The sequence below is a fragment of the Camelus dromedarius genome, chromosome 26 (genome assembly GCF_036321535.1).
Source record: "Camelus dromedarius isolate mCamDro1 chromosome 26, mCamDro1.pat, whole genome shotgun sequence".
Taxonomy (NCBI): domain Eukaryota; kingdom Metazoa; phylum Chordata; class Mammalia; order Artiodactyla; family Camelidae; genus Camelus; species Camelus dromedarius.
This window is the reverse complement of record NC_087461.1, coordinates 22,072,404-22,079,815: the sequence shown is the minus strand read 5'-3', so window position 1 is coordinate 22,079,815 and position 7,412 is coordinate 22,072,404.

The following is a 7,412-nucleotide window of genomic DNA, read 5'->3' as shown; positions in this document are numbered from 1 at the left end:
CTTGAAGTCAGTGCTCTGCTCAGCAGATTTGTGTAGTAGCTTTCCTGTGCTCCAGGTACCAAACATGAGTTTTACCATCTACTGAGGGAGCAAAGTATTCGAGCTGGTCACTTGCTTCTCTGCTCCGAGATCCGAGCTTAGACATTCCCCGGAAAGTTGCATTTCCCGGGCTCCCTGACCAGCTGGCTTTGGGCCACGTTTAAGGCAGTGGGACCGAATTAAGACTGAGAGTTTGGGTTAAGTAGAAAAGGCAGGTTTACTTCTTTACCCAGCAAAGGAGGTCCCAGTGGGCTAAAACCTCCAAGACCGAGCACCTGAGGGGAGGGCAGGTAGGGCTTTGACAGCAGCTCAGGGGAGGCGCTGGTTTCCGTGGAGATCACGTGCAGCGTAAGGACGCACTGCGAGGTTGTGCTTGTTTCCACAGAGGCAGCGGTCCCCTTTGTCCTGCAGGGTTTGATGTTCACCACCAGCTTTGGGAGTCTACTATTCTTGTGCCTAGAACAGAGGTGCTTGGGAAAGGGGTCCACGGAAAAGAGCTCTAGAGAGCACTTTTGTGCAGTTTAAAGTCAGGCTGATTAATGCTTCTGGCCTTTTAAGCAGGCTGAGGCCTGGGACCTCCTGCTGTGCTGTTTGCACAGGTGGGAACAACAGAATACAAGGAAACCAAAAGGCTAAAAATAACTGCAGACATGCACAGTTGGGGCGAGTTATGAATAAGATGCACAAAACACCCAACTGCTGTCTCCGAGGTGCGCGGTGGGCAGATCACCCGAGTCCCCTCTCCTTACCAGCCCACTCCTGGTCTGCAAAAGCAGGAGAAAACCCTTTAAATTATTACACAGTGAAGCAGTTACAAATACTGTGTGGTCACCGGTGACGACAGAGTCCTGCTCGGTTACAGCACTAGCAGGATATAGGGGATGGCTGGGGTGACCAAGCCAGTCTCTCTCTGCTTTGGGTGGAGCCCCAGGGAGGCCAGTTCCCATGGACCAGACCTGGCCAGGAAACCTTGGCCTCTGGGCCCTGATAACAGCTCCTTTTACCATTTGTTCCTCCAGCCCAGGCAGATATCAGCAACTGTCCAGGGTAATTAAAATCTGCATCACCTCTCAGTCCCCTCTTGGGCTTCACAAGTCTCTCAACACCTTTGTAACTAGTTTATTGCATTAAATTCCTCCTGTTGACCTGGAATGAGCTTGCTTTTATTGTCTAACATGATGCCACTAGAAAGAGAATCTGTGCCAAGGGCTGGGGGTACTGAGACGGTGGTGTGCTCTCACTGGTGGGGACCAGGAAGGTTTATGGTAAGTGGGAAATTTGAGTGGCCGCTCCAGAACTGAGTAGGAAGTTCCCAGGCAAGCAGTTGAGGAAGAGGAAGCAGGAGGAGAGAGAGTATCCCCTTTGTTTGCAAAAAACACGGCAGGGGGAGGGTGCCGCTCAGAGGCAGAGCGCATGCCACCATGCATGAGGTCCTGGGTTCAATCCCCAGGACCTCCATTAAAAAAAAAAATAATAAATAAACACACTTAATTACCCCCCGACAACAAAATAAAAATATAGATCATTATTCAAAAAATGAAAAGCAGGGCAGTGCGACAGAATATGGAGTTTTCGAGGAATGTCAGAACACAGCTGGAAACGTCAGCCCTCTTCCTGTACTCAGTCTCCCTCTGCAGAGGACTGTTTGCCTAGTCAGCGCCCACTGGGGAAACTTTAAACTGTGTATTTAGCCTCATACCTCTGTTTCCCAACGTCTCCAAACTGCAAGGCACTCTTATTGAAAATCAGATAGTGACTTTCTGGAAGATTCACTTCTTGCTCGCCTCGGTTCTACCAGATATGGGGGTGGAGAGACAGAGACTTCCCGAGTCACTGCTTGGAAACAGCCCAGAGCACATCTATTTAATTTCTTTCTTTCCTTCTTTCTTTCTTTCCTTCTTTCTTTCTTTCCTTCTTTCTTTCTTTCCTTCTTTCTTTCTTTCCTTCTTTCTTTCTTTCTTTCTTTCTTTCTTTCTTTCTTTCTTTCTTTCTTTCTTTCTTTCTTTCTTTCTTTCTTTCCTCTCTTTCTCTCTTTCTTTCTCTCTCTCTCTCTTTCTCTCTCTCTTTCTCTCTCTCTTTCTCTCTCTCTTTCTCTCTCTCTTTCTTTCTCTCTTTCTTTCTCTCTTTCTTTTCTTTTCTTTCTCTCTTTCTCTCTTTCTTTCTTTCTTTCTCTCTTTCTTTCTTATTACAGAGCTATAGTTGACGTACAATGTTGTGTTAGTTTCTGGTGTACACATGGTAATTCAGTCATACACACATACTTTTTCATTATAGGTTATTACAAGATATTGAGCATAGTTCCTTGTGTTCTACAGTAGGTCCTTGTTGTTTACCTATTTCATATACAATAGTTTGTATCTGCTAATCCCAAACTCTCAATTTATCCCCCCACCCCTTCCCATTTGGTAACCATGAGTTTGTTTTCTATGTCTGTGAGTCTGTTTCAGTTTTGTAAATAAGTTCATTTGTATCATTTTTAAAGGTTCCACATATAAGTGATCTCATATATTTATCTTTTTGTCTGACTTACTTCACTTGGGTCCATCCATGTTGCTGCAAATGGCATTGTTTAATTCTTTTTTATAGCTGAGTAGTATTCCATTGTGTATATATATATACCACATCTTCTTTATCCAATCCTCTGTCAATGGACATTTAGTTAAACATTTTTCTTTTGATAGGAACACAAATGTGTGTAAACATTACTCACTCCTCCCTCCCCACATTCCCACATGCCCAAGGCAACCATGGCCTTTCTGCTGGGGGTGGTCATAGCTTCTAGTCTGGGACCCAAGTGTTGAAGACTGCCCCTGAACCCATTCCAATGACAGCAGAGGATCTGCTTGCCTTCAAGGAGGATCTGTACATTTCTATGTCATCACACAGCTTCCTTTAGCAGCAGAGCAAATTTTCAAAGATGCTTCCCATTCACTGATCACTTAATCCTTCCACGTGACTCAGTGGGCAGTTGCCCACGAGCATGCAATAGACTGTCAAGACCAGGGATGGCATCTGGGTCTCTATTTTTGGCAGGAACACTTTCTGCCATGCCACAGTCCTCCTGGGGACAGGATGGCCGCTGTCCTAGCAAGTTGACATGTTGTAAGAGCTCCAGGGCCAAGCTTCCATAAAACACACAGAAGCTGCCTGGTTGGCTGAGTTCTCTCCTAGGCTTCACTTAGGAGACAGGGTTCAGAGGGAGATGTTCAACCTAAGACCACACCTCCAGGGCTTTCCTTTCTTACTACCAACCACTTGACCCCAAGAGAAATGCCCTTCTGACCCCTGCTGGCTATGAGAGCACATACACCTTGAGTAGAGAATCATTTCAGAGATGATGTCAGAATACTCTCCCAAACCCCCTCCCGCTGTGATTGGGCAAGAAGGTTAAACCTGGGAAAGGTGGACTGGGTCCTGATTAAACAGGCTGGCAAGACAGAAACAAATAATCACCCTGTACATAGCAGTAATGGAGCAACAAAGTAAATATGAAGGGAGAGGGTTGCCATCCATATTTAACTAGCGGATTAATGTACAGAGGGTGCACTGCACTCTGGGGAGCACTTAGGGGGACCTGAGAGGCAGAAATGGCTCAATTATGATACACGGTCACAGTCAGGGAAGAGGGAGGGGCTGTCTGCATCATTTAACCTGAGGCTGCGAGCTCACATCAGAGGTAATCAAGGGTGATGAAGCAGGGGAAGGATCGTGGGAGATAATTCCAGGCTCATTAGCATGAAGAATTTGTTGAGAGAAGAGAATGGGAAACATGCTGTAAATTCTCATCGGGAGTTCTTCTCCAAGGTCCCTGTATATCTCTGTCTTCTTTATCAAGCATTCTTTTAGGTTTCTTCAGTCCTTCATTTGCTCACCTAGGACAAAGGATCCAAGGACCACTTCACATCTTGGGGCAACATTTCCAACCATAAGTTGGCCTCATGCTCCTGTCTTATGTTCATGCAACCAGATCTATTTCTCAGTGTCTCTCTCTCTCTCTCACCACTTCTCAGAATGGGGACATTGTCAAAGCCTTGCACACAAAATTATTTTCCAGGAGTAAATAATTGTGGGGCATTCTCAGCAAAAGATTAAAGTGTTGTTAGTGTATCAAAGCAGCTGTGATTTTTTTAAAAATTGAAGTGTAGTTGATTTATACACTGTGTTAGTTTCTGGTGCAGCACAGTGATCAGTTACACAGATGTTCTTTTGCTTTATAGGTTGTTATAAGATACTGAGTCTAGCTCCCTGTGCTCTACAGTAGGACCTTGTTTATCTCTTTTATATAGAGTAATTTGTGTCTGCTAATCCCAAACTCCTAATTGATTCCTCCCTCTCTTCCCCTCTGGTAACCATAAGTCTGTTTTGCAATTAAGTTCATTTGTATAATTGTTTTTTAAGATTCTACATATAAGCAATATCATATATTTGTCTTTCTTTGTGTGACTTACTTCACTAAGTATGATAATCTCTAGGTCCATCCATGTTTCTGAAAATGGCATGATTTCATTCTTTTTTATGACTCAGCAGTATTCCATCTGTGTGTGTGTGTGTGTGTGTGTGTGTGTGTGTGTGTGTTCACACCACAACTTTATCCAGTCGTCTCTTGAGGGACATGTAGGTGGCTTCCATGTCTTGGCTGTTGTAAACAGTGAAAGCAGCTGTGATTCTTCAAGAGGACGGTAGTTGTATATAGCATTTCCTGAAAACAATAGTCCACAGACTCCTTTTTACGAAAGTGTCTTAAATAACTAAGATTCCACCAAAGACTTTTGGTGAAGGGTTCTTCTCTCCTCTTTGTCTTCCTCAATCAGCCCAGGAATTTCAGTTACCGAGTTCCCTCTACAACATTTTGTTCCTCCTTCCTTCGTGTTTGGGGTGAGACCCCCCTGGCTGGTTTTCTGAGGCTCTCTGTACCAGGGAGTGGAAATGCCTGTGGCACCATCCAGAGACCCCGCCCTGCAGTGCGCACGGTGACTGCACACTCCAGGGCTTTCCCCAGAGCACTCAACCCACGAATGTATTTTATCCTTAGGTGTTAGAATAGCATGCAGATGCTTTGGCACCTAATCAATTAAAAAAAAAACACATTGTTACTTATGAGGAAATGACAAATCTCAGCACCACTGAGACTGCGTCATATTCTGATACCATTTCTCTAGGAGCTAATGGGGTGTGAGCCTCTAAGGAGGCCAGGAACTTGGATGATCACCTCTCCATGGTTTAATATGCCAGGATCCCTGAATTTTCTCCTGGCATCTTCTGAAATTTTGTTCCCCACTCCATTCTGAGTCTCACTAGCAGCTCCAGGAGCTGCACAGAAAGAGAGAAGCTTCGTCGCTGAGACAGGGAGACGTGCACCAGGAGATTAAAACCAACAGGGGTGAATTTCAGGTGTCAGGTCTCTCTAGAAGGGGCTGCGTTTCACGCCTACCTTGGCCACTACAGGTCTGGATGAATTTGGTCAAGTGGCTACCGCCTTTGTGTTTTGATCCCTTTCCTCATGGTGGAAAACACTGGTAGAGGTCTAATCCTTTTATAATAAACTAGGGGATGGCACATTTTCAGGTGGAAAATAATGGATAACATGGCTTTGTGTTAGTTTTAATCAAAATGTCTATATTAAGATTGAGGTGGGTGATGCTCTGGTTGCAGTTATGGGCGAGGGGACATCCCTTCCTTTGTGTCTTGGTAGCTGTTGGCTGACCTGGGCTTTGGAGCAGAGGAAGCCTACCTTGCTCAGAGAGAGCAGGAATTAGGTGAGAAAGGCTCATCCCAAGAAAGGCAATGGGAGGGGCAAACAAAAGATGTTAATCAGAGACCCAAGACCATGCCTCCCCTTAGAGAGCCGATTAGTTGGGTTGGGACAAGACAAAGAATGCTGATGTGCTCAGTGCCAAAAAAGGGGAGGATTTTTCACTTCGGGATCTGGAAAGTCAGCAGAAGAGTGAGGAGGGGTCTCCGGTTTGGAATGGCATTGGGGGACAGGGGGCCACAGCACAGGACCCTGCAGGCAGACTGCTGTCTCGGAATCCTGCCTCCACTGGCCCTCCCCCCCCCCCCCCCCCCCCGCCATCTTGGTCTCTTTCCTTAACCTCTCTGTGTCCAGGGTCATACTTTGTAAACGGGGACGATGATGGTAACAATACCTGACCCAGAGTTGTCGTAAGTGTGGGTGAAAAATGTCCCCTGCCGTATCAGAAAACAAACAACACTGGCCGTCAGCAGCCCCAGCCTCCCCCAGCTGCGCCCCCTGAGGGGACTCAGGATGGAGAAGAGCAGAATACAGGCTCTGGGCAGCGAAGATGCAGATCAAAGGGAGGATTTCAGTGAGCCCAGACTCTTGTATCTTCCCTTACATACAAAAGTGCCAAATTCGTTAACTTGAGATGTTTGTTCTTTCTTTAATTAGCAGAAATCTTTTGATGTTCAACTACCTGTTTTGTTTTTGCAAAACTCCTGTATATCTTGGATCCTCCCTTACCTCTTTGGAACAGTCCCAGGGCTACCCGAGAGGCTGTCTCCCGGGCTCAAGTCCTCAGTACATCCGTACTTGTGTTTTCTGTGAAGCTGTGGAGTTGCCCTAACACAGTAAGGAAGACAGAGTAGGTGACTGTCAAGAAATATAACCATGAAGAGCTCTTTGAATCCTTAATTTCTCCTTTCATCCCTAACTGTACCTTCTATGATTTGCAGAATGCACGTAGTTAACGTAATACAGATAAGCTGACAGCCACGTGCTACTCATCTGTTGCTCCGTTCTAATGTATAAGCTTTTTTGTTTGTTTTTTTCATTCAACTCATGTCCCCAGATGGGAAAAAAAAAAAAAAAAAAGGCCGGCTTATGGCTGGGTAGGAGGGATGGTGGGGGAGGTGAGACCAGATACATCCTGGACTCACCTCTCAACCGACCTAAACTCTGGAGTCTTCACTTATAAAGTGGAATAATGATGAAACATGGCTCACAGAGCTGCTGTGGAAATAGCCAGTGCTTGCAGCATACACAAGTGTAGCATCATCATTCTAGAAGATTCTGATGGTTTATGCCTTCTCTCCTAAAATGATAGAGTTGGTTCGTGGGAACTTTATTGCCAAGAATTGACAGGTGTGTGATGATATGATGCTCTTATCTGGGTCATCCTGCAAGGTTTCTTTAGAACAACAACAACAACAGAAGTCAGTGATCATCCTGGTCTTGTGGGCTTCTTGGTGCCAAGTTCTATTAGGTTTGAGACTCCCTTCCTTCTGGCTTCCCCAGCTCCGAGCTGAGAAGATGCTGAAGACCCCCCAGTGGACAGAGTTTAGGTAAATGGAGCTACTTCTTGGTGGAACTGGTTTCTAATGCAACACTGTTTTCTAATGCAATACAGCAGCTC